This window comes from Urocampus carinirostris, chromosome 7 (genome assembly GCF_059441175.1).
Source record: "Urocampus carinirostris isolate Australia breed hairy pipefish chromosome 7, RoL_Ucar_1.0, whole genome shotgun sequence".
NCBI classification, from domain to species: domain Eukaryota; kingdom Metazoa; phylum Chordata; class Actinopteri; order Syngnathiformes; family Syngnathidae; genus Urocampus; species Urocampus carinirostris.
In genome coordinates this window covers 32,190,439-32,196,992 of record NC_142355.1, presented here as the reverse complement: position 1 = coordinate 32,196,992, position 6,554 = coordinate 32,190,439, and the positions used below count along the sequence as shown (strand labels likewise).

At 40.2% G+C, this 6,554-nt stretch overlaps 1 protein-coding gene across 1 annotated transcript in view; it reads left to right on the top strand.

Annotated features, from left to right (window-relative positions):
- The first annotated feature begins 3,459 nt into the window (after positions 1 to 3,459).
- The window catches only part of plxnb2b (plexin b2b), a 357,777-nt gene continuing 354,682 nt past the window's right edge, over positions 3,460 to 6,554 (top strand). The window contains exon 1 of the mRNA XM_088340578.1: positions 3,460 to 3,992. The gene's annotated coding sequence lies outside the window, so the exon portion shown is untranslated. The remainder of the gene's footprint in view (positions 3,993 to 6,554) is intronic.

The following is a 6,554-nucleotide window of genomic DNA, read 5'->3' as shown; positions in this document are numbered from 1 at the left end:
TGAAGGAGGAAGGCGCGCGTCTTTTATCCCAACACCGAGGAGGAAAATATATTTGGGTTTAGCTATTTTGAGTTAAACTGATGGTTTAGTAATTATTTTCTTTATCTAAATATTTACTTGAGTAAAAGTAAGTGCATGCTGTGTAGATTGTGGGAGGAAACCGGAGTGCCCGGACGAAACCCACACAAGCACAGGGAGAACATGCAAACTCCACACAGGAAGGTTCGATCTCATGATCTCAGAACTGTGCCGCACACGAGCTAACCACTGCGCCGCCATGCTCCCTATCAAAGTAAATTATTACTTGAAAATTGCATTGACTGCTATTAATTCAGCCCGGAGAATCATCAGCCACTCTCTGACCGGTCTGGAGGACATTGCAAACGTTACAGGAGACTCCTTTCACCCTGGCCACCGCTTTGACTTCCTGCTCTCTAGCAGACATTTCAAGTCCCTTCAATGAGGTTTATATTATTTAGCCCTCAATTCATTAAAGATTATTTTTTAAATAATAAGCATAAATCAACAACAACCATATAATACCCATTGGTGGAGTTTCTTTTTGTTTTACTTACCATGAGCCTCACCTAGAAGGAGCTGATGGCTATGGCTACCTGAAAAAACAGGATTTCCCAGAAAGCCTTTGCAGAAAACCTATAAGAAAAATGACTTTAACTTTCTGTGGTTTGCATTCTTCCTTTTAGCAATTGTTTTCAGTTACATGACACAATAGGACATCTAGTGGTACCACATGGTACTGTGAGTAAAAGTAGTGTTATGATGAGATAAAATCCCATGCTGTTTTTTATATCATCTACATCTCTAATTTTCTAGTGATTAAACAATGGATTTAGGCTTTTTACTATTGTTATTACCGATTTTATTATTATAGAATAGTGTCAGGTGTTAAACCAATCAGTAGTACAGAAAAGGTTGGGGACTACCGCCTTTCTACCCTTAAAAACGCCCATTGGAGCCTAGCCATCCTGGAAGGTGGATTACCTCATGTGCGGTCCCTTCTCAAGGTTTCTTCATTTTCCTCATGTCGAGGTTTTTGAGTTTTTCCTTGCCTGCATGTAGGTTTTAGATCAGGGGATGGTGTAATAGTAATTTGTAGTCTGTGCAGCTCTTTGAGACTCCTTGTGATTAAGGGCGTCACAAATAAACACTACCGATTTTTCAAATCTAATCAACAAAATATTGACTCAAGACTCGTATTTCAGTCTAAAGCTGCTTTATTTTGAAGCGAGACTAAATCTTTGCTCGTGAATAAACTGCTTCAACGGTAAAGGTTTGCCATTTCCGGTTTTATACAAGCACGTTTTTTCGTTTTTTCTTAACATTTTGGATATGGGTTGTATTTTGTGTGTAAAATACACGACCCGATAATATGAACTTCATGTATGCTAATTAACATGATCATTTGTTATTTAAAAAATATATAAACTGGTAGCCCTTTGCGCTAATCAGTAACAAAAAATAGCTCTCAGCTTCAAAAGCTTCGGTGACTCTTGCTTTTATGGCTTTTTAATACTTTTATGGCGGGCACTTTGTTTAAGGTGTCCTTAAAATGTTGAAAGTTAAATATTATCTCTATTATGTGATAACAATGCCCAACTGAGTTCAAAGAGCCCTTATGCTTTTTCCCCAGCTTGCCTATCCTGCTTTTATCTGACTTTTATCAAAGCTGTTCGGGACAGAATCCATTATGTAGTCGGAATGGGGGTGGGGTGAGTGCTGAAGAGAGACATCATGCTTATCCTTACGGGTTTTTGTTTTGTTTCTACGTGGGTGTAACATGAAAATGGTGAAAGTAAGAAAAAGCCTGCTTCAACAGAATCCAAACGCCAACTATAACTCAAAGAAATATGAAAAAAGAAGAGTTTATTTAAGCACGTGTAAAACATTGCATGTACTTGCATGTGTATCACGAACAAGCCAGGGGATGGCGGCAGCGGCGGAAAAAGGTTCCAAATTCCGTACCGCTCCTTTAAAAGAGCGACTGGAAGTTCACATCGTCAACTCCATTCATTGGTCGTTAAAACTATCAAACCCAACCAGTTGTAGTCATTCTTAACTTATGTTTTATCTTTGTAACATTTAAAACTGAAGTGGTCTCGTCGTCCTGGGGTTCTTGCTATTGTCCTATCTACCTGAGAGTACTAGAGTAGGCGCCTTTCATTGCTGTCGCTGCTATCAGTGTGTGAGTGTGTGTGTGAAGTACATTGTAAAGCGATTTAGGAGGTCTTCAGTGACTTGAAAAGCGCTATATAAATGCACACTGTTTACCATAAGCCTTCTTTTATAATTAAACACACCTTTAAGCTTTTTTTTCTTCTACCCCGGATAAAAACATGGAAATAACAAAATAGTATATATCTAGCTCAGTTAAATTACGAATGTGTAAATGATAAAATAACATTATAAATAGATATTTATGTAAAGGGAAAATGACAGTTTATTTACCTTTGGTATGACGTGAAATGAGCTGGGACAGTGGAGTAACGGGTGTACGCAAAGGGTATTAAAAATGTGACATTTTTTAAAAACTTACACTTGTGAAGGTTCTCATGCCATTAGAAGATTTCCTTGCTTTAATCCCCTCCTTATTTTTAATAATAGTCCATGCTACTTAGCTATCACAACTCACTTTGCAAATGGTGTGAGTATAAAAACGCTTCACAATAATTATTTGCATGGCTACAAAAAAGTTTTTTATAGTGAAAAATAAATATTGGTTCTTACTGTAAATAGCACGGCGGATCAGTGGTTAACGCATGTGCGGCACAGTTCTAAGGTCTTGGGAACCTCCTGTGTGGGTTCAAATCCAGCTACCGGACTTCCTGTGCGGAGTTTGTATGTTCTCCCCGTGCTTGCGTGGGTTTCCTCCGGGCACTCCGGTTTCCTCCTACATTCCAGGGACATGCATTTCCGGTGGATTGGCCGGTCCAAATTGTCCCTAGGTGTGAATGAGTGAGCGGGTTGTCTGTCCCTGTGTGCCCTGCGATTGTCTGGCAACCAGTTCAGGGTGTCCCCTGCCCACTGCCTGATGATTGCTGGGATGGGCTCCAGCACCCCTGCGACCCTACTGAGGATAAGCGGTGCAGCTAATGACATGAGATGGGAGATGAGACTGTAATAAGCAGCCTTTCAGTCTGGAGTTTGCAATAATCTGTGGTCTGTGCAGCCCTTTGAGACTCTTTGTGATTAAGGGCTATACAAATAAACATGACTTTACTTGACTTACAATTTTGAGTAACGAGCACAGCTACGGGGCGAGTATCTCGTATGTAAAGCCACAACACTGACGTAGTTTCCTCCCCCACGTGAGGCCACGCCTCCCATCACCCGGACTGGTCCTTGATTGGCTCAATCCTCCTACCCCTCCTCCGCCACCCCTGCTCCCGCTTCCCACCGCCCGCGGGAAACATTCCAACGAGTCAGAAGAGACAACCTCAACTCACAGTCGAGTTGTCTCCCCCTCGTCCACCACTCCTCCATATTCTCCTCCTATTCTGCCGTCTGCCACTCGCGTGGAGCAGCAGCAGAAGCGGCGGCGGTCACACCGGAGCGCCGTCGTCCCCCCTCCCTGGAATTCGATCGTTTAATAACCGCTGCCAGTCAACCGTCGTCTCCTCCTCCCTTACGCCTGAATCTATCCCCGCTCCCACAGGTGCGTTCTGGGAGGAAACTCACCTGGACGCGACCATGTGACTTTGTACCTGGGCGTGGAAAGAAAAAAAACGTTCGTTCTACAAAGAGTTTTTTTTACCCCTCCTACCTCGTTCTGCGTCGTTCCCGCTGACATTTTGGAGCTTTGAAGAGGAATGAGTGCCTTTCTCGAAGAAACTCACCACGGGGAGGAACATGTGGAGTGACTTCTTTTGAGGAAGCGAAGGAAGCAGAGAGCTTCGGGCATTTGTGGACTTAAAAAAAAACAAAACTCCCGGCTTCTTTTGGGCTATTGAACTTAACCTTCCCTCCATTTCGAGGTAAGTTTTCTTTCGTTTTAAGTGTGGGTTTGCTTCGAGCACTTTCGTATTGATTTAACTATTTTGAAGGTTATTTTTGTTTATTTATTTTTTCATTTAGGTGGCGTTTGTCTAGAGCACTTTCGCAACGATTTCTGTGTTTTGATTTGTATTTACGAGTATTTTTGAGGAGTGTTCGTGAAGAGGACTTTTGAATCATTTCCACAGTTTATTTTTTAATTTTTACATTTTTTTATTTGGGGGAAGATTATCCCTGGAGTACTTTGGGCTAGGGCAGAACGGCGGTGCAGTGGTTAGCGCGTGTGCTGCACAGTTCTGAGGTCATGAGATCGAACCTTTCTTTGTGGAGTTTGCGTGTTCTCCCCGTGCTTGCGTGGGTTTCCTCAGCGCACTCCGGTTTCCTCCCACATTCCAAAAACATTCAGGTTAATTGGCCGGTCCAAATTGTCCCTAGGTGTGAATGAGCAAGTGAGTTGTCTGTCCCTGTGTGCCCTGTGATTGGCTGGCAGCCAGTTCAGGGTGTCCCCTGCCCACTGCCCGAGGATGGCTGGGACGTGCTCCAGTACCCCTGCGACCCTACTGAGGATAAGCGGTGCACATAATGGACGGATGGATGGGGGAAGATTTTCCTTGGAGTACTTTGGGCTATTTTTGAGGAGTGTTGCCAAGCACATTCGCATCAATTTGTCAGTTTTTCCATATTCACTTATTAATTTATTTATTATTTTTCAAGAGAGCGCTTGATTATACCAATTTTGAATCAATGTTACCACTTTTAAAACATGCATTATTATTATTTTTGTGTTACTTTACTGCAAAGAAAATCACAATTGTATTTATTATTATTATTATTACTATCATCGTTGTAATTCTATGTCATTACCTAAAGAGAGTGTATGCCTAGAGCACTTTCCAATAAATTTAACCGTTTTTTTACATTTTTTTGTTGTTTTTTTTAAAGAGAGTGTTTGCCCCTAGGACTTTCACGTGAATTTTCCCGTTTTCAATTCATTCTCATGACTTTTTTAAGCATCAATTCCAACGTTTTTATTTACTATTATTATTTTTATATATTTCTTTTTTAAAGGAAGTGCTTGCTAAGAGCACTTTTGCACCATTTTTAGTTTTCTTTTATTTTTCTTAATCGTTTTTATACTTATGATATTTAAGGCAGTGTTTGCCAAGAGCTCGTCTACATCAATTTCAGTTTTTAATAAATGATTATTTCTATTTTCAAGGGAGAGTTTGCCAAAAGCACTTCGGCATCAATTTCACGTCAAGTCAAGTCATGTTTATTTGTGACGCGGTTAATCACAAAGAGTATCAAAGTGTTGCACAGACCACAGACTATTATGTCACATCCCATGATCACCATTCTTTAGTTTTTAATTTGTTGTAAGCTATTGTTTGATTAAAGCTCTTTCATGTCAACTTCACTTTTTAATTTATCATAATTTTTTTTGTGTTTCCTCAAAGCTCTTTCGCATCACTATTACCGGTTTTAACTATCACGCTTTTACTTGTAATAGTACTCGTAGTAGTACTTGTGGTAATCCCAACATACAGTCATAAAATTTCCTTCCAAATTTCCCTTTTTACTTTCTCTGGCAGTTTTGGCCTGGACGGATCTATTGACACTAACAAAGATGTTATATAATGAAATTGTGAATATGTTTGATTTTCGAGAAGGTTTGTTCAAACCTCACTTTGTGTTTGCTGTTAAAAACGTAATATTGGAATATAATATTGTGAATGTGCTTAATTGCTGTTGAGATTGTCATGATTGTTTTCTGTTTTTAGTGTCAATAAATTTGTTCAAACCAAAAAAAAGTTGTAACCTTCTGAAAATGGTCTTTCAGTTGCTTTAAGGACTTAAATCAATCTCTGTCATAGATTTGCTATATGATTGATTGAAGTGCAGTACTTTCTTGTTATTTTAGGACACAAGATTAATTGACTTCGAATTTTTTCCCCCACCATGACAAATGCACTGTGTTACATAAATTGCTGATACATAAATGTGTTATGTGATTGATTCTGTTGTTCTACATGAATATGTTTGATAAGACTTTCGATTTGATGTCCTTCAGTCATTTTAGGACTCGAACACTCGACCTCAGTGTGTTTTGTTTTGCGTTAATCAGTTTGGGTTCTTGCTGTATTTTATGGTTTGTTTTGTGATTAGTTTCATGAGCAGTGCTGTGTATAAACAGATATAGATATTATAATTCAAGCCATGACAGTTCTCATGACACGGTCCTAAATGATAAAGTTTTCAAGGTACAACAAATAGTTCAGGGATCTCCTCACCATGTCACTCAAACAAATTGTTTCTCATTCCGGCTCTGAGCAATAATCATCTCAAGATAATGGATCGCGTCCAAAACAGTGCGGTTCATTTAAGGCGGGCCACAACAACATGCTTCAGTGGCCCAAACTGAAAAGGAAAAAAAAGCGCTGCCGGTCCATTCTCTCAGAAACAGTTGACTGGGGATAATGGATCGTGGCCACACCCGTGCATTTAGGTTTAGGTGGGCCAGGACGGCACGCTCCCGACAAAAG